The 20,710-nt window shown below is 38.6% G+C and overlaps 1 long non-coding RNA gene across 2 annotated transcripts in view; it reads right to left on the bottom strand.

Moving 5' to 3' along the window:
* The window catches only part of LOC105610613 (uncharacterized), a 444,948-nt gene that overhangs the window by 320,361 nt on the left and 103,877 nt on the right, over positions 1 to 20,710 (bottom strand). For both annotated transcript variants that reach the window (XR_001041531.4, XR_009601465.1), the window contains exon 3: positions 4,886 to 5,008. This is a non-coding gene — a long non-coding RNA (uncharacterized LOC105610613). The remainder of the gene's footprint in view (positions 1 to 4,885; positions 5,009 to 20,710) is intronic.

The raw sequence follows: 20,710 nt of genomic DNA, 5'->3' as shown, positions 1-20,710 counted from the left end.
AAAGTAGATTGTTTAACTCTCACTTTTAACTCTTTTAAACCAAACTGTTTAACTCTCTTTTTCCCCTCTTTCTGAATGAATTCTCTTTCCCCTTTGCCTGCGTGCCATTTCCTCAAACCCAAAATTCTCATGTGCCTAAGATCACTCTGAATATGGCAGAAGATAAATCTGATTACCTAACTTGTATTAATATGTTACTACCTTAACAGAGTTGCTTCTCATAAGAGAACTTGCTTAAGGAAGGTAATATTTAACTCAAATATATTACTTGCATTGGGAAATTCAGGCTCCCTTAAACGTGTTTCAGAAGAACTGGAAGCAAGGTGACTGGCAATTGCACCTACACGTGATTGATTTTTGCATCTTCATATATAGGTTTAACTCAGGGCCCAGTTTGTAAAAGGCCTTGTTTCACTTTATCTATACAGAGACATTCATCTTCTAAGGAGTTCACATCACCTGTCAGGGAAAGGCAGCCCATTTCCCATTACTCGTTACTTCTGTAAAACTAAAAGCAGAGTCCTGTTTCAATCCATTGTCTATGGAATGTAGACAGTAATCAACTACAGAGAACTGACTGAGATAGTTCTCAATTATCAACTCTGCCACATTTTGGTTGTCAATAAATTTAGAAAGATACCCAAAAATAGAAGGTGTATGAATTCCAGGTAGAATATAATATACATTTATAAGATTTTTGCAAAAACCTTGCCCTATGCACATACTAAGAGCTGAATTTACATGTTCTTTAGCCTAATAGAAAATGGTATCTGAAGAGCCTCAGAAAATAATAGTTTTCAATTCTGGTTGGACCCCAGGTGCTAGCTCTACCACACCACTATGTTTCTTTAATAGAAAGTTATAAGTTTCCAGAATTCACAGAAGTCAGGCTGGCTTCTATCCAGGACAAGAGTGTAGAGAAGAGGTAATCAATATGCCCTAGCCTATCTTACAAGGTTTACTTTAAAGATTACTTTGAGTTATGGTAAAGTCTTTGTGAAATAGATCATCCTTACAGAGTAAAGCAGATCCATGGAAGTATCCTGGATGGGTCTTCAGGGAACCACAGCAAAATGTCAAAAAGCCCTCGAAATCTCTGTTTTATTTTATGAGGAGTGGAGGATCGATAGTAGTGATTGGTAGAGCCCAGTTGATGAAAAGGTCCATAACTTGGGAGGATGCTTCCAGCTGTGATTGGCAGACAGACCAGGTTGCAGCTTAGAGGCAAGAATTAAAATTGCATAAGCAGCATGTGCTAAGTCCAAACACTGGTAATCTAGAAATAGCCTTGTCAGAAAAGCCATGCTAGAGAGAATTACAGAAATCAATTTTGGTTGCAAGCAAAGCCTTGTTTAAAACTTCAACTTGCTATATACCAACAACTATGAGAGATTCTTCCATTCAAGAAAATTGGAGGTAAATGCTTTGGGATGCTACTGTGTGACTGACATGGTTGAGTTCCAGGAGAGAATTGTGTTGTCTTTATAATGAGGTTTCATAAACCTCCACCTACTGCGCTACCATAATAGTAGTTTTTATTATCACTCAAAATATTATTTATGATTGAAATAAAAATCCTTATGAGTGTCTCTACAAATTAAAGTGCTTACATCTGTAAATAGTTGCAATCAGTTTACTTCAATATTAATTCATTTGCTCATAATTAGAGTCCTCTTTCTAAGTCAATCAGAGTTTATGATAGATGAGAGTAAATTCTGTGACAACTGGAAAATTTAAGTAACATAGCGATTATAATAGATCTGCTTTTGGTAGTGATGAGAGAACTAGATGGAAGCTACTGACAGTCCATTTGGCCCATGAATCTAATCAGATAAAACACATATAAAACTAGTTTTGGGCTTCCCTTGTAGCTCCATCAGTAAAGAATCTGCCTGCAATGCAGAAGACCTGGGTTCAATCCCTGGGTTGGGAAGATCCCCTGGAGAAGGGAATGGCAACCCACTCCAGTATTCTTGCCTGGAGAATCCCATGGACAGAGGAGCCTGGCAGGCCACAGTCCATGGGGCTGCAAGAGTCAGACACAATTTAGTGACTAAACAATGAAAGGTAACTGACTAAAGTAACTCCTCATAAGCTTTGGATTCTGAGGGAAATTTCTTGACTCTACTGTTTTCACTCACTACATCTCCTCCCTGCCTGCAGTGCTTATTCTTATCACTCAATTTATAAGCCTTTCCCTTGATCCTGCAACTCATTCTAAATATGGGACCAATTCATAGCCAGTCTGCCTTGAGTTCTTCTACATATTCAATGTATCCACTTAATTCCATTGTAATCTGGCCTTTATGCCCAAATTCCATGGCAACTAAATTTCTCCAATGCTATTCATAGTTTCTTCTATGCCACGCTCTCAAATTCTGTATGAAATTTAATGTTTTGATTACCTGCTTCTTGTTTAAAAATTTGTTTCATTTCACCTCTATGCTTGCTCTTTCTCTGTTTCTCATTTAATAGTTCTAGAGGTCTCCCTTCTCTTCCCATGCCCCAGCTGTCATTCAAGTTTCTGTCTTTGATCCTATGCTAACTGCCCTCTGCTTTCTCTTCTTCACAGAGTTCTTGAGGCTTCAACCATCACTTTTGTCTTCCAAATATTACATGCCAGGTAATACTTCTCTTGTATCTCTGCTAACTAATCTTCAAAAACTATTTTGTTCATGTTGCTCTCAATTTTAAGAGCAACGAAGATGCCTGAATTCTGAGACCCAACCTCCACACTTGACCTCTTCCATGAAGCATGTCATAGCCTATTCTATTTCAACAATAATGTTGCCTTAATGAAGCTTTTCAACCACTTTTCTATTTCACACAATCTAGAGTGTACCTTCCACTGCCTTTTATTATCTAATCTAACTAGATCATTAGTCTTAAAAGATATCATATTATATGATTCAATTCATATGACATTTTCAAAAAGGCAAAGCTGTAGTGACAGTGGACAGATGAGTGACTGCTAAGGAAGGCAGAGGATGTGACTATAAAGGGACACAGAGGGCTGTTGGTGATGATGAACTGTTCTGTTTCCTAAGAATAGTGGTTGTTACATAAATCTATCCATGTGTTAAAATTCATAGAACTTTATACCAAAAAAAACATCAATTTTACTGCATGATCATGTGAAAAATAAAACTTTAAAAAGACTTAGGGATATGAGTGACACTTCATCTCTTTTTTATTTTGAAAGCTTCAGAATAGAAGAGCTAAGAGTACAGCTGGTCTGTGTAGATAAAGCTTACAAATATCAGACTTACCTTCTGGGTTATGCATGGACACTTGTGGACTGGTCATACATATGAAGAGGAAACAAAGTAAATTAAAGTTTTATGGTAAGTATCACTCAGCCATGTAGGAAAGAGGCAAAAGGTAAGCCTCCCAAAATACTTTACCATGGATTATAGCTCCGAGTGAATGTGACAGTAAAAACCTAAAGGCTAAGACATAGGCACCAAATATTAACTCTGAGGGTAATCAAACTTACAAGGCATGTAGGTCTCAATTCTTTGTCTTAACCCTAGGTTAATAATAACTAGTGAAGAGTCCAATTTCATCCAGATTCCATAGTGTCTCTGTGTTTTCATTTCCTATCTTGATGGAAACAATTATATTTTTCTACAACCAAAGAACAAATAGGACCTGTTTCACAATTTATGCAGCTACTCAGAATGTATTTTTGACAACATTACTAAGTTTCTGAATTTTAATTTTTCTCTCAAAATTTGGGATGCAGTGATGGCAACAAGGGGGAATATATCATCTGTGACTCCTTCTGATGCTACATTCATGGCTAGCTGCTTTGACTCTGGATGAGTCTTACAAAAACTCTCATTCTTTGGAAAGATTTTCCTAGTCTCATAATCTTCATCAATCAAAAGTTACCACCAGAGGGACTATGCCTTCTTTGCAAGCAGCTAAGACTTCCACACAGTTTGTTAAGCAGAGCTCTTGTCTCAGGGCATGATTAGTATATCTTAAAGCTAGAGACAGTCTCCTTTGCTAAGGTTATCTACAACAATTTCTTTTATTGTCACTTATAGCAGGAGAGCTTCTAATTGAAACGTAAGCAGCACTCTAAGTGCCTTGGTACTCTCAATACTGCCAGTGATCTCTTTAGAGGCCTTGAAGCGCTGCTCCTTTAGGAAGACTGGATCAAGCATAGAGTTCATATAACATCTACTGCAATGGCCCCAGGTTCTCTGTGGGACATTTCAGATATGAAGTGATGGATATTTGCCTCTCCTGAAGCATCTCATCCAAGTGAGCTCTTCACGGTTCACATGCTTTCTTTTCTGGAGTAAAAAAAGGACTTGAGCATAAACTCCTTTAATAGACAGTAGGTTCGATAGAGGAGAGCTCTGAAACCTGTAGAATACCTCATCCCAGTGCTTTGGGTTGGATCCCCATGATGTCAAAGAGTGTGAAGAAGACCCAGTATATCATTACTACCTCTCCCCCTAATTAAAGCACTATTGCAACATTCATATGGGTGCTATCTCCAAATCACTTTCTTAAAGAACTCTGTGTCAAGTGAGGAAAGTTTACTTGACTACCTTCAAGTATACCCTTGAAAGAGCATACCTCTGTTATCACTGGCAGGCTATATAACCTTTTCAGAGAATTGTTTTTGTAAACATTGACCAGAAAACACTAAGCCAAAGAGCACAGGCTATTTGGGATTATTCTTAGAGCCCCACCACCCATAGGAAAATGGACTCCAGTACTCTTGCCTGGAAAATCCCATGGGTAGAGGAGCCTGGTGGGCTGCAGTCCATGGGGTCGCTAAGAGTCAGACATGACTGAGCAACTTCACTTTCACTCTTCACTTTCATGCATTGGAGAAGGAAATGGCAACCCACTCCAGTGTTCTTACCTGGAGAATCCCAGGGACAGGGGAAGCCTGGTGGGCTGCCATCTCTGGGGTCGCACAGAGTTGGACATGACTGAAGCAACTTAGCAGCAGCAGCAAGTGATCAGGTAGCAACTCCCCATTCAGCTGTTAGAGAATAAGCACAACAGTCATGGGAGAGAAAATACAATAAATGGACAAAATTGTTGTTCACTCACTAAGTTGTGTCAGACTCTTTGCGACCCCATGGACTGTAGCATGTCTGGCTTCCTTGTCCTTCACTATCTTCTGGAGTGTAATGCTAAACATCACCAAAACAAGCTCTAACTAACAAGGGATGGCCCACACCCTTCCTCATACTTCATAGGGAAACTTCTGAATTATATTTTACACTATTTCTCAGAATTCCCCAACAAGGCTAAGCCCAGTTGTCCATATGGAAGACTCACTTATTAGTATACAGATATCCCCACCATTCACCCCCAGTACCTCCACCCCACTTTCTAAAATTTTGCTTTATACCACTTCATTTTACAGAAGACCCACATTAGTACCTATTTTTGCTAACTGAAAGAAATATAAAAAGGAGTTTCACTTTTGCAAAAAACGTAGAAGTAGCTTTCAGTATTTTTTTGCCATGAACCCTTATAAAGGGAAGAGTGGCACCGCCAAGCTCCTTCCCTGGGAACTATGCTAAGCACCTCAGCATCAGCCCACCATAGCTTTGAACTGTTTCTGTGAGCAACTGTGCTCTATCTGGATTTATTTCATATATCCACTAGCAAGGGTATCAGGGTATTTTTGTCTTCACTTTATGCCATTTCAGCTTAGAAAGGTTTCATAGGAATGCTCTGCTTTCTAATATCAGTGAAAACCTGCACTCTTTATTGACTCCCATTTCTTCTATCTCTCACTTCCTCACTCACAATGCTTCCTAAGGTGACTTTTCATAAAAACTCCTCATACCCAATTCTTGTCATAAGATTTGCCTTTTTTGGTGGGAGAGTGGCTTCAGGAAACCCAATTTAAGAAACTACTTTTCCTCATACACAAAATTTCTCTGATTTTTAACTAGGAGGCTTTCTGCTGATTGAATTTGATTTATCTTTACTCAGAGAATATTCATTGAATGCCTGCTAGACAACCAGCAATTTCATATTATCATGGAACTCTTAGATTAGAAAGAGAAGTAAGAACTACAAGTAAAAAAATTGTACTAGAGTACAAAAAATGAGAGTAATAAAAAAGTTAAAAATGTGAGTGACAAAACAGGGAGCTCAGATGACCCAACATCTTTCATGTTTAGCTTGTTATCAGACCAGGCACACCTTCACCCCTTACACTACTGCCCCTACCCCTCTTATGTAGATTCTTTGCTCTTTTCCTGTATAGCATTATTATAATATGATGCTGTTTTATTAATTTTCATACTTATTTTTTTCTCCCCCAGTAAAAGGTAAGCTGTCAGATCACCCATTTAATATTACCTGCCCAGTGTTTTCTATGGAATCAATAAATGAATGGCATGTTTTGAATGGCTCTGAAACTTTATCTGATACTTCTCTGACAAAAGACTCTTTGGTTTCTCCTCTCTTCATACAATCAGTGTATTAAAATAGAAATCAAACTCACAGCACCTAATGTATCCCATGGTTTCCAGATGTACACAAACAAGTTTAACTTAAATTATAGTTACATATGCTTGGAGACTGTAACAAGACCCATCTGGCAGGCTGCAATACTTTATTTAATCAAATTAATCACACTTTAACAGAGAATTTGACTGATTACTTTCCTGTTACATCTATAGCCTAGAAAATCCTGCCAAGCTGGTCTTTCCACCAGGTAGGGTATTCCTGCCACCTCATAGGTGAGGACGAGAAAGAGGAGTGGCATGCTTTTTTTCTGATTGGCACAGGCTTTCGATTATTCCATCGAGCCCTCTGTCTCTGCAAATCTACACACACCTTGGTGCAAACATAAATTCTTGTGTTTTGATGTAAAGTTCTTTAAAATTAATTTTTAATTTGAGGATAATTGCTTTACAATATTGTGTTGGCTTCTGCCATACACAAAGCGAATCAGTCATAAGCATACATAGGTCCCCTCCCTCTTAAACCCTCCCACTCCACCCTTTCCCACCCCTCTAGGTGGTCACAGAGTACTAGATTGAGCTCCCTGTGTTCTACAGCAACTTCCATAGGTATCTATTTTATATATGATAAACTCTCTCAGTTTATCCCACCTTCTCCTTCCCCCACTGTGTCCAAAGTCTGTTCTCTATGTCTGGTCCCTCTTCTTGCCCTGCAAATAGGTTCACCACTACCATTTTTCTAGATTCCATATATATGTATTAATGCACAGCATTTGTTTTTCTCTTTCTGACTTACTTCACTCTGTGTAATAGCCTCTAAGTTCATCCACTATACTAGAACTAACTCAGATGCATTTGCCTTATGGCTGAGTAACATTCCAATAAGTGATCAATGCAAAGAAATAGAGGAAAACAACAGAATGGGAAAGACTAGAGTTCTCTTCAAGAAAATTAGAGGTATCAAGGGAACATTTCATGCAAAAATGGGCACAATAAAGGACAGAAACAGTATGGACCTAACAAAAGCAGAAGATATTAAGAAGGGGTAGCAAGAATACACAGAAGAACTATACAAAAACAATCTTCATGACCCAGATAACCACTATGGTGTGATCACTCACCTAGAGCCAGACATCCTGGAATATGAAGTCAAGTGGGCCTTAGGAAACATCACTACAAAGCTAGTGGTAGTGATGGAATTCCAGTTGAACTATTTCAAATCCTAAGAGATGGTGCTGTGAAAGTGCTGCACAAAATGTGCCAGCAAATTTGGAAAACTCAGCAGTAGCCACAGGACTGGAAAAGGTCAGTTTTCATTCCAATCCCAAAGAAAGGCAATGCCAAAGATTGTTCAAACTACTGCACAATTGCACTCATCTCAAACACCAGCAAAGCAATGCTCAAAAATCTTCAAACCAGGCTTCTACAGTACATGAAAGCGTGAACTTCCAGATGTTCAAGCTGGATTAAGAAAAGTCAGAGGAACCAAAGATCAAATTGCCAACATCTGTTGGATCATAGAAAGAGCAAGAGAATTTCAGAAAACCATCTACTTCTGCTTTATTGACTATGCCAAAGTCTTTGTGTGGATCACAACACACTGTGGAAAATTCTTATAGATGGGAATACCAGACCACGTTACTAGCCTCCTGAGAAATTGTATGCAGGTCAAGAAGCAACAGTTAGAACTGGATGTGGAACAATGGACTGGTTCCAAATCGGGAAAGGAGTATATCAAGGCTATATATTGTCACCCTGCTTATTTAACTTATATGCAGAGTACATCATGCAAAATGCTGGGCTGGAGGAAGCACAAGCTGGAATCAAGATTGCCAGGAGAAATATCAATAACCTCAAATATGCAGAGGACTTCACCCTTAGGGCAGAAAGTGAAGAGGAACTAGAGCCTCTTGATGAAAATGAATGAGGAGAGTGAAAAAGCTGACTTAAAACTCAATACTCAGATAACATAGATCATGGCATCTGGTCCCATTACTTCATGGTAAATAATGGGAAAACAATGGAAAGTGTGACAGACTTTATTTTTTGAGGTTCCAAAATCACTGCAGATGGTGATTGCAGCCATGAAACTAAAAGACGTGTGCTCCTGGGAAGAAAAGCTATGACCAACCTAGATGGCATATTATAAAGCAGAGACATTACTTTGGCAACAAAGGTCCATCTAAGTCAAATCTGTGGTTTTTCCAGTAGTCATGTATGGATGTGAGTGTTGGACCATAAAGAAGCTGCGTGCTAAAGAATTGATGTTTTTGAACTGTGGTATTGGAGAAGACTCTTGAAAGTTCCATGAACTGCAAGATCAAACCAGTTGATCCTAAAGGAAATCAGCCCTGAATATATTCATTGGAGAGACTGATGCTGAAGCTGAAGTTTCAATACTTTTGCCACCTGATGCAAAGAACTGACTCATTAGCAAAGACCCTGATTCTGGGAAAGACTGAAGGCAGGAGGAGAAGGGGGTGACAGGTGAGATGGTTGGATGGCATCACTGACTCGATGGACATGAGTATCAGCAAGCCACGGGAGATGGTGATAGACAGGGAAGCCTGGCATGCAGCAGTCCATGGGGTCACTAAGAATTGGACACTACTGAGTGACTGAACTGAACTGATGTGACTATTCCATTGTATATACATACCACAGTTTCGTTATCCATTCATCTGTCAATGGACATCTAGGTTGCTTTCAGGTCCTAGCTATTGAAATAGTGCAGCAACAAACATTGAGGTACACATCTTTTTCAGTTGTAGGGTATATGCCCAGTAGTGGGATTGCTGGGTCATATGGTAGTTTTAGTATTTCCCTTGTAGCTCAGGTGGTAAAAAATCCACCTGCAATGCAGGAGACCCTATTTTGATTCTTGTGTCGGGGAGATACCCTTGAGAAAGGATAGGCTACCCACTCTAGTTTCTTGGGCTTCCCTGGTGGCTCAGATGATAAAGAATCTGCCTCCAATGCAGGAGACTAGGTTCAGTCCCTGGATTGGGAAGATTCCCCTGGAGGAAGCATGGCAACCCACTTGAGTATTCTTGCCTGGAGAATCCCCATGGCAGAGGAGCCCAGGAGACTACAGTCCATGAGGTTGCAAAGAATCAGACACCACTGAATGACTAAGCACAGCACAGCACTTAGTTTTATCCTTAGTTTTTAAAGGAATCTTCGTAGGTTCTCTATAGTAGCTGTATCAATTTGCATTCCCACTGACAGTGCAAGAGGGTTCACTTTTCTCCACCCCCTCTCCAGCATTTATTGTTTGTAGATTTTTTTGATGATGTTGGGTTTTGATGTTAGGCACCAATGAGAAAGCAATTAGACTGGACTGGCTCTAATGTCATGGTGGCCTGCTTAAGCAAACCAAAATCTGAGCCTATTAATGTCTCAAGGTTATGAAAGCAAAACCCAAGGACAACCAATCATGAACAACCAACTATAATCAATCAAATAATTTCCTCCCTTTGCTTCTATACCTTCTCTCTATAAAGTCCCAGCTCCTGTCAATGAAGTGTCCTAATCAATTACGCTTGTCACTGCTTGATTTAATCCATTTTGGCTTAAGCTTAAAAATTATTTTTTTTATATTCCTCACTTTATCTTTTAACATGAGTGAATGTGTTATGAGAACCCAAGTCTCCCATCTCTAAATTAAAGAATAGATATATCCAACTGAGAGAAACAACTCCCCAGGATTTATCATGAAAGGAAAAACTCTTGGGCAGACAGATGGTATCTGTGACCACCTGATTGGAGCATAGGCCATTCTTCTAGTGCTGCAGGAATGGCTTCAGCACTTTATTGCAGCACTCGGGTAACAGAATGACTCGAAGCCAATAGCCCGGCTGACAATTGGCTATAGAAACATCAAAAAAATAATCAGAGCAGATAAAGGAAGACAGTTCTTCTCCCTAACCAGAACAGAGAGAGATATGTGAAAGAACTCAAAACTTAAAAAATCAGTATAGTTAACTACTAGCTCTGATCAGCAATAGCAGTGATTGTAATAGGAGGGAAAAAAGGATATCACACGTCAAATTTAAATAACAGGAAAATTACTAGATAAAAGAGAAAACAGGTGGAAACCATCTTAATTTCAGCCTGAAAAGGGGCTTCCCTGGTGGCTCAGATGGTAAAGAATCCACCCGCAATGCAAGAGACCCAGGTTTGGTCCCTGGAATGGCAACTCACTCCAGTATTCTTGCCTGGAGAATTCCATGGTCAGAGGAGCCTGGCAGGCTACAGTCCATGAGGTTGCAGAGTCGGACATGACTGAGTGGCTAACACTTTCACTCTCATTTTCAGCCTGAAAACTTAGCTTTTGAATCTTTCTGGAAGATCCTATCCTATCCAACTTTCATCGTCTGTGGCCTAATTTTTCAACTAGTTCTATCAGTGCATTTTATTTTCAATTTCTAGCCCAAACTCCCAAATGTTTGCCTGTTTACCCATCCTTCTCACTTTCCAGATCCTCTTTCCTTTCAATTCTTTATTCCTCCCTGTCACCCATACTTGTTAAAAATTATTTGCATATAGCATTCATAATAACTTCATATCATATTATAGCAAAGTGACTTGCATGGGGGAGGTTTTCAATAAATATTCATTTTAGATTATTTTTTTCCAAACCTTTTTTATTATAGCTTCCTACCCCAGTGAGCCATGAAGCCATTGGTCTTCTTGTAGGTCACAAAATAATTAAGGATTTCAGTTTAGGAAGAAAAGAGAATCAGGACTTTTGTCACCGACTTTCATGAACTGGGCTTCCAACTTTTAAATGTGGTGCATAATTGACACTTTGATACTTTTAGGCTATGGTGTATTCTCACACTCTCATGGGGAAAAAATACTTGCTGACACAATCAGGAAACAGATGGTGACAAAGATCTTATACTTTGGTGCCAATCAATATGTTTTACTTGCCACTACTAAAATCTCATTTGAGGGACCCAGGAATTTAAAGGAATTCTTCTGGCTTTTTTTTTTTTTCCTTCCTTTTAAAAACTATTTTTAAGAATCTTCAGGGCTTAAAAGTTTTACTTCATTTTTTCTCTTCAGTTTTATTAAATCAATTCAAGCATTTTGGCTTGTAGCTACCAGAAAATAGTGAATTAAAGTATTTTCCTCTTTACCATCAATGATAGAATAGTATCTTAACTCTTGCCCCTATCATCCTTGAGGACATCTACACTAACCTTGAAAAATTAATCTTCTGGAGAAGGATGAGTTCTGTAATTGTACACTGACATAACAACAGAAATGTTTACCCCTATTCCTTCATACCTGCTCATTTACATAATAGTGACTGCTTGCCAAACAAGAAAATACAAGGAATATTTCTGGAAGGAGTAAATGATAACATTATGATTCAGAATACAAAAAATTAATAAGCTAAAACTCTTTGTTGGAGGATAAAGAGTTAGGTAATTACCACCAACTAGGAACTTTTCCCCCAACCAGAAGCCTCTGAAGGGCAATGTTTTATTCTACCAAAGAGCCCACATAGCCATATTTAACAAATATTTGCTGAGCTGAATCTACAGCAGTCCATGAATGGGCCAGACAGAGGTCCACCAAAAGAAGCACCCTTTGTTGACATAGCTCTTGTGTATTTGATTTGCACTGGGACTTTTAGGGGTTGGGATGCCTAAGAAATATGTAGGTAAGTGAATGTTTATGCATCACCTACCTAGGAAATTGTGGGAGACTGATTTAATCAGATTTATTCTGTTTCATTATGCTTTTCTCCCCACTGCTTAAATTGGCCACTAACATCTCTAAAATAATTTGAAAATATTTGTTCAATATGGATTCCATGGAGGATACAGAGGAAGAAGCTACAGTATGTTGAACATGCACTTTAGGTCAGCCACACATAGGATATATAATTTAATCCTCAAAACAACTGTGCAAGGGAGCTGTTATTGTCATTCCTATTTTATGATGAGGAGACACACATTAAAAGATATTAATTAAGTAGCCTAACAACACAGCATCTGGTCCCATCACTTCATGGAAAATAGATGGGGAAACAGTGGAAACAGTGTCAGACTTTATCTTTTTGGACTCCAAAATCACTGAAGATGGTGACTGCAGCCATGAAATTAAAAGACGCTTACTCCTTGGAAGAAAAGTTATGACCAGCTTAGATAGCATATTGAAAAGCAAAGACATTACTTTGCCAACTAAGGTCCGTCTAGTCAAGGCTACGGTTTTTCCTGTGGTCATGTATGGATGTCAGAGTTGGACTGTGAAGAAGGCTGAGCACCGAAGAATTGATGCTTTTGAACTGCAGTGTTGGAGAAGACTCTTGAGAGTCCCTTGGACTGCAAGGAGATCCAACCAGTCCATTCTAAAGGAGATCAGCCCTGGAGAACAGCCCTTCCAGTTCTTTGGAAGGAATGATGCTAAAGCTGAAACTCCAGTGCTTTGGCCATCTCATGTGAGGAGTTGACTCATTGGAAAAGACTCTGATGCTGGGAGGAATTGGGGGCAGAAAGAGAAGGGGACGACAGAGGATGAGATGGCTGGATGGCATCACCGACTGGATGGCCGTGAGTCTGAGTGAACTCCGGGAGATGGTGATGGACAGGGAGGCCTTGTGTACTGCGATTCATGGGGTCGCAAAGAGTCGGACATGACTGAGCAACTGAACTGAACTGAACTGAACATCATATAGATCATAACACAGCTGGGGTAGAAAAATGTTTGTGTAGTGGCAATATCTGTTACACTGGAATGAATATTAATTTTACTTTAATTTCCTTTAATCTACACAAATTCTGTACTCATAGTAATATAAATAGGTCACTTTTAATTTCTCAGTTAATTCGTCCATAACTTGCTCAGCAAGATTTCAGCTCTGACATCCTAATAGAGTTCTGATATGGGTTTGGTTTTCATCCTTATTAACAGTCCTTCTTAGAAATCCACAAAATGTCTAAATCTTACTGATCTTACTCTTCTTCATCTGTCAGCCTTCATGAGAAATTATACAAACTCCAAAATGACCACAATCTGAGCAAACATATTTTTTTATAAAAACAAATATATGGCATACACAATCATATACTTCTTGTGCTCAAAACTCTAATAAGTCTCCATCTTGCACAAAGTTTTTGGCTTTCCAGTGGCCTGGTAGGCATTACATTATCTGGGTCACCTCATTACCTCCCTTTTCCCCAAGTTCATATTCTCTGGCCACAATGCCCTCCATGCCTTCCAGTCTTAGGTGCGCATCAGAGCTCTTGCACTGGTTGTTCCCTCTGCCTGATGCCTTCTCCCCCAGATTTGTAGACATTTCACTTCCTTACATTCTTCATGATTTTGTTCAAAAGTCACCCTCTTGATAATTTCTACCTAACCCCCTCTATTAAAAAGTATAATCAAATAGTCAAGCGTTCTTAACCTTCTTTACTCTACTCAGCATGTGGGGGTAACGTTTATCACTTTCTAACAAACTATATTTCAACTATTTCTTAGACTCATTATTTATTATCTGTATCCCTCCACTAGAATATAAGCTACACAAAGATGGGGATTGCTTTGTGCATGGATGTACCCCAAGCACCTACAAATAGTGTGTATAACATGCACTCAATAAATGAATAAGTAGGCATGTAAACACACACACTGGTGATCTCTCAAACACCTGAATCCCTCAGGGGTGTCACACAATGTTAAGAATTATCTAATTTATGAATTTAGATTCAACCCACTCTATGCTATAGTTCTTTTACATCAGTAAATTCAGCAAGAGTGTGTAGCAGTGAAATCATAGATCCAGCTGCACACATTCCTTTAAAAGGCATTCATGTACACTGAACATTTTCTTTTTAGCAGTAAAATGACTTAGTTGAATCAGATACCTTGAAGTCCATGTATGGGGAGGGAAATACTCTCACGTAAACCTAAAAATACATGCAGGTCAAATGTATGAAGACTGATCAGCCTCTAGTTTGTGTTTTCTTCTCTCTCTCCCCCTGGCTCTCTGTTCATTGTTTAGCTTCCTGCTGTCTCTTTAAGTCTGCTCTCTTTTCTAAGGTGTAGCCCTCTATTTCTCTCAGCTCAAGAGGAAAACAGTCTTCCATCAAACATGGTGCTCAGGCTCAGACTTCCTTAAGCACTGCGTCAGATTTATTGCTGGCTTCATCACTTATCAATAAAACCGGCTTACACACCTTTCTCTATCTCGACAGCCGTCTCTCCAGACATCAGGAACCAAGGTTTACATAGACTCCGCACTTTATCTGGGCCCTGTGATGTACAATATCGTGGCAACAAGGCCTTTTTTCTTTGTTCTGGGGAAACTTGAGCCATAATGTGCCAGCCTGGTGTTCATGCTAATTGTGATAAAGAGCAGCACACAGCTTTTTCTCTCGCTCTTCTTTCTCTTCTCCCTTTTTTCCCTCTCCTTTCTCTTTGAGAGAAACAGGTGTTGGCATGGATTAGAAAAGAATTACATCATCTTGAAGAGAAGAGGAGGAATGGAAAGGAGGGAAAAAAATAGGGGAAAAAAAAGTGGCAACCAGACCCAAATACATTTGCACATATAAAGCTGTTCTAATGAGAGCCAAATTGATTTGACATTCAGTGGCAGTTTGAAGCCAAGAAAAGCAAAGCAGCCTACAAAAGGCCTAGCTCATTGTTTATGGAGTGTCATACTCTATCATCTGTGAGACCAATAACAGGGAATGGGAAGGCCTTTAAAGGCAGGGTGTGTGCCGGGAAGGGCTGCATGGATACCACCAGTGTCAGATCTGATAGACTGATTCAACGTGGCTTCCTGAGCGGAGATGGTGTTTGTCAGATGAGGCGGATATTTGCTGCAGATTACACATTAGCGAGCAAATTTGTAAAGTATTATCCTTCTTTGAAGATGTGTACAATGCTCAGGGAGGCACATTTTACATTAGTCTAGGGAGAAAAATTCTCATAAAAATAGTAACCAGTGAAGGAGAGTAATGAATTATATGTCATTCAAATGGAACCATATGTATAATATTATAGGAGTATCATTATCATCATAAAGAAGTATGTTTCACACATAGCAAGCAGTATACATTGCAGATATGCACATGTAAACAGTTGATAGAATTAAAAAATCACGCTAAAATAGAAAATTTTTCCATTAATTTTATTTTTCAAGAGAAAAGCTGTTTGGCCATTTCAATAATGTTAACTGGCAAGGGATTTACTATTCTGCAGCTCACTGTTAAGAATACCTAGAGAGGAATGAGGTGTTTATTAAATGTCAGCACATGACAAGGTGGATTAAATAAGTCTTTCCAGAAATGTGAGAAACACTAGAGTGCTGCAGTCTGTGTACAAAGAAGAGCTCCTCTTTCTCCCTCCCCTCCAGCCTCAAGCCTAGCTTAAGTATTACTTTGATATTAGATTCAGTAGAAGATTTGGATATTACTGTTTACTTCTAGACTTCACAAAGGAAAGTTTATTTTATTGCATGGTATTGCTGAGTGATATCAAATCTAAAATTTCAGCCTCTTTCATCTCAATTTTCTAAACACTTCTGAGATCAAAAACAGAATTTGACCTTAAGTAATCTAGACTTCATTGTGTTTCTCTGATATAGATTTTATGGCACCATAAAATACTGTGTATATGTGGCAAAGATTAAATATCAAAATGGTGTCAGAGGGAGAATATTAAATATATACCATGAATAAATTCAGAGCTCCTATTAACTTAAGCATATATGTCTTTAATACAAATTCAAAAAGAGAAGTGAAAAGTATTATTATTGATAGTAATAATAGTACAGATTAGAATATTGTTATTCACATTTATCTCATATGGCTATGAGTTCCTCCCTTGATATTCCTTGGGACTTGATAGGCCCTGATGCTTCTTTGCCCCATATTGCTGAAGGTCAGGGGTGTGGGGGGATTCTAAGGAATAGTGTGTAAAGAAGCACTGGAACTGTTTACCATGCCCTCCTCCCCCTAGTTACCTGCATTCAGATAGTGGGTTATAGGCTTTTCATAGAACCCTTATGGATTATAAACACCTCACTCTGAAGCATAACAGAATCCCTTAACCTGTACTCTTTGCAGGATACAAGAATGAAAGTTCAGGTAGTGGCCAGACTAGAAAACCATGTTTAATACACAGCTTCTCTTCCTCCCTGTCACCACTATGCCAGTGGGGTCACCATAATGAATTCATTCTATAAACATTTATGCTGGGAATACATAGGCAAGTAAGATTATATCTTTACTCTCATGAAGTTTACCATAATTTAGAAAATTCCAGGCAAGGACAACTCTTACTTTCTTCAAATCTCACATCACCATCAGAGCTGATGCTATCTGGTGGCATACTGTACACCTCACTGATCAGAAGGATAAGCATTTCCTAATACAGATCTGATGGATCTAGAGTCTCAGAGAGTCTAAGTGGACAGACATGGAAGCCTTAAATTAAAACAGCAAACTTTACCTATGAAAAGGAAAGGAAAATAGTGGTTCAAAATAAAATTATAACTAATTGTATAGTGGTTGTTTCAAAATGCTTTCACATAGGTAATTTACTGTGATAATGTCAGAGAATTTGGTCATTAGATGGGACAGTTAGAATTTGGATCTGGATTCTCTGGTGGTTCAAACAGTAAAGAATCTGCCAGCAATGCAGGAGACCAGGGTTTGATCCCTGGGTGGGGATGATCCCCTGGAGAAGGGAATGGCTACCCAATCCAGTGTTCTTGCCTGGAAAACTCCATGGACAGAGGAACCAGGCAAGCTACCGTCCATGGGGTCGCAAACAGTCAGACACGAATGAACAACTAACTCACAAACAGATGAATTATAGTTATACTCAACTGTTACAGACTGCATATTTTTGTACCTCCCCAAAAGTCACATGTTGAAACCCTATCCTCCCCACTACCCTTTGATGGTATTACAGTGTGGTGCCTCTGGAAGGTAGTTAGGATTAGATGAAGTCACGAAGGTGGAACCTTCATAAACGAGATTAGTGCCCTTATAGGAGTTACCAAAGAGTTTGCTTTCCCATCTCTGTTCTCTGCAATGTGAGGATACAAGGAGAAGTCAGCAGTCTGCAGACTGGAAGAGGGTCCTCACCAGAACACAACCATGCTGGCATTCTGCGCTCAGACTTCCAGCCTCCCAAACTGTGAGAAATGAATTTCTGTTGTTTATAAGACATTCAGTCATCTAGGTTGTTTCCTTGTCCTGGCTATTGTCAGTAGTGCTGCAATGAACACAGATGTACATGTACATGTAGACTATGTGTAAAATAGATAGTGGAAAGTTGCTGTATAATAGGAAGCTCGCCTTGGTTCTCTGTGACGGCCTAGAGGAGTGGGATAGGAATGTGTGGGAGGGAAATTCAAGAAGGAGGGGACATATGTACACTTTTAGCTGATTCATGTTTTACGGCAGAAACCAATACAACACTCAAAACAATTATCTTCCAATTAAAAATAAATTTTAAAAAAAGAGCAGGGGAGGGATAAACTGGGAGATTGGGGTTGACAAATACACACTACTATATATAAAATGGTTAACTAATAAGGACCTACTGGATAACACATGAAACTCTACTCAATACTCTGTAATGACCTGTATGGGAAAAGAATCTTAAAAAAGAGTGGATATATGTATATATAAACTGCTTCACCTTTCTGTACACCTGAAACCAACATACATATAAATGAACTATGAACGTGAAAGTGTTAGCTGCTCATTCATGTCCAACTCTTTTATGAGCCTGTGGACTATAGCCCACCAGGCTCCCCTGTCCGTGGAATTCTCTAGGCAAGAATACTAGAGTGGGTTGACATTCCCTTCTTCAGTGGATCTTTCTGAACCCAGGTCTTCTGCATTGCAAGCAGATTCTTTATCATGTTTTTCAAATGCAAAAGATAAATACTGAGTTTACAGTAGTTTATTATAAAACAGCCTGAATAGACTAAGACATCAAACTAAAAGAAAGATCTGGGGTAGACCCCACAGATTTCTCATTACAAAGATTAATATCTTCAGGAATTTCTCTAGCTCTAGACAGGATTTGTTCTTATTTAGATCTGGGGTTATACTCTGTATGAATATTATTAACAAAAAATGAATTAAAATATTCTGTGCATAGGTATTAGATGGCTTTATGAGACATTTTAAAGATAATTTGGGTAAAGCTGATCAGTCTATGTGTTCCATAAAGAAGAACAATTAATCCAATGATACTTCTGAGTCATCATAAAAACTGATCCCTGCTGATTGTTTAAGCTAAAACAGCTGTCAAAATCATTATGTGCTCACTTGAAAATTAAGAACCACCTACCTGTGCTCCCTCCTACACTGCTGGTGGAAATGTAAATTGGTGCATGTAGTCAATTTACAAATATGGTAAACAGTATAGAGTTTCCTCAGAAAACTGAAAAGAGTGTTACCCTATGATCCAGCAATTCCACTACTGAGCGTATATCCATAAAAGACAAAAATTCTAATTTGAAAAGACACATATACCCCAATATTAATAGCAGCACTATTTATAATAGCCAAGACATAGAAACAATCTAAATATCCATCAACAGATGAATAGAAGAAGATATGATGTATATATACACACTGGAATATTACTCAGCCATACAGAAGAATGAAATGATGCCATTTGCAGCAACATGGGCGGACCTAGAGATTATCATACAAAGTGAAGTAAGTCAAAAAAAGACAAATGCCACATGATATCATTTTTATGTGTAATCTTTAAAAATGATACAAATGAAATTAGTTACAAAACCAAAACAGACTCACATACATAGCAAACAAATTTATGGTTACCAAAGGGGAAAAGGAGGAGGATAAATTGATAATATGGGATTAACAGATACACACTACAATACATAAAATAGATCAACAACAAGGACCTACTGTAGAGTACAGGGAACTATATTCATGATCTTATAATAACCTATAATGGAAAAGATTCTGAAAAAGAATATACATATATATGTATATATACATATAAATAACTGAATCACTTTGTCATACACCTGAAACATTGAAAATAAACTGTATATCAATAAAACACACACACACACAAAGGGCAACCTGCCTCTGTTCAAATATCACCTTTGCCTCTTATTAGCTGGGTACACTAACATAATTTATAAGGCCTTTCATACCTCAGTATCTTCTATAAAATGGGGATACTGATGGAGAAGAAAATGGCAGCCCACTCCACTGTTCTTGCCGGGAGAATTCCAGGGATGGGGGAGCCTGGAGGGCTGCCGTCTATGAGGTCGCACAAAGTCGGACACGACTGAAGCGACTTAGTAGCAGCAGTAGCAGCAAAGGAGGCAAAGATTAAACAATCTTTACCTTTATCTTCACAAAAGGAGGTAAAGATTAAAAATTTAATCGGTAAAGATTAAACAAGAAAAATCATTTGTAGAGGCATTGGACATATATTAAACTAACAATGATAACAAGTTTTAATTTAAGGAATATTTCAACAGCATATCTAAAGCAATTCAATAATTATTTCACTAGATTTCTAGTGAACTGTTTCTTCTTCAGTTTTTGAGACTCTATTTCTTTAATCTGGATGGCAGTGTTAGGGGAAAATCAAGAATGATGGTAGAAAGTTTACTGATTAGTTCTACTAATCCAATAATATTTCTTTTTAAAAGTGCTAGACTCCTTGTATTGATACTTATATCATATTTGTCCTCTTTCACGTATCTTTATGGTACATGAATATTTAACTCTCCATATTGGACAGTACTTTTGCCTGGAAAATCCCATGGATGGAGGAGCCTGGTAGGCTGCAGTCCATGGGGTCACTAAGAGTCAGACACGACTGAGTGACTTCACTTTCACTTTTCACTTGCATGCATTGGAGAAGGAAATGGCAACCCACTCCAGTGTTCTTGCCTGGAGAATCCCAGGGACGGGGGAACCTGGTAGGCTGCCATCTATGGGGTCGCACAGAGTTGGACACGACTGAAGCGACTTAGCAGTAGCATATTGGACAAATTAATAGTCCTTTCTGGTGTGAAATTTTATCAGCTCTTTGCAGGATTTCCCACTATGTATGCTGTCACTGCTTCTCCTCACAGGCCATAGATGTTTTTCTGTGAAATTGGCCACCTTATCCTTGGTTGAATTACTTTAAAACCCAATATCAAACAAACATATATATTGTTCTGTTTCAGAAATGAAAACTATACATAAAAATTCATGTTTCTTTTCTCAGTTTTGTTT

This window comes from Ovis aries, chromosome 7, assembly GCF_016772045.2.
Source record: "Ovis aries strain OAR_USU_Benz2616 breed Rambouillet chromosome 7, ARS-UI_Ramb_v3.0, whole genome shotgun sequence".
NCBI classification, from domain to species: Eukaryota; Metazoa; Chordata; class Mammalia; order Artiodactyla; family Bovidae; genus Ovis; species Ovis aries.
This window is presented reverse-complemented; position numbering and strand designations above follow the sequence as displayed.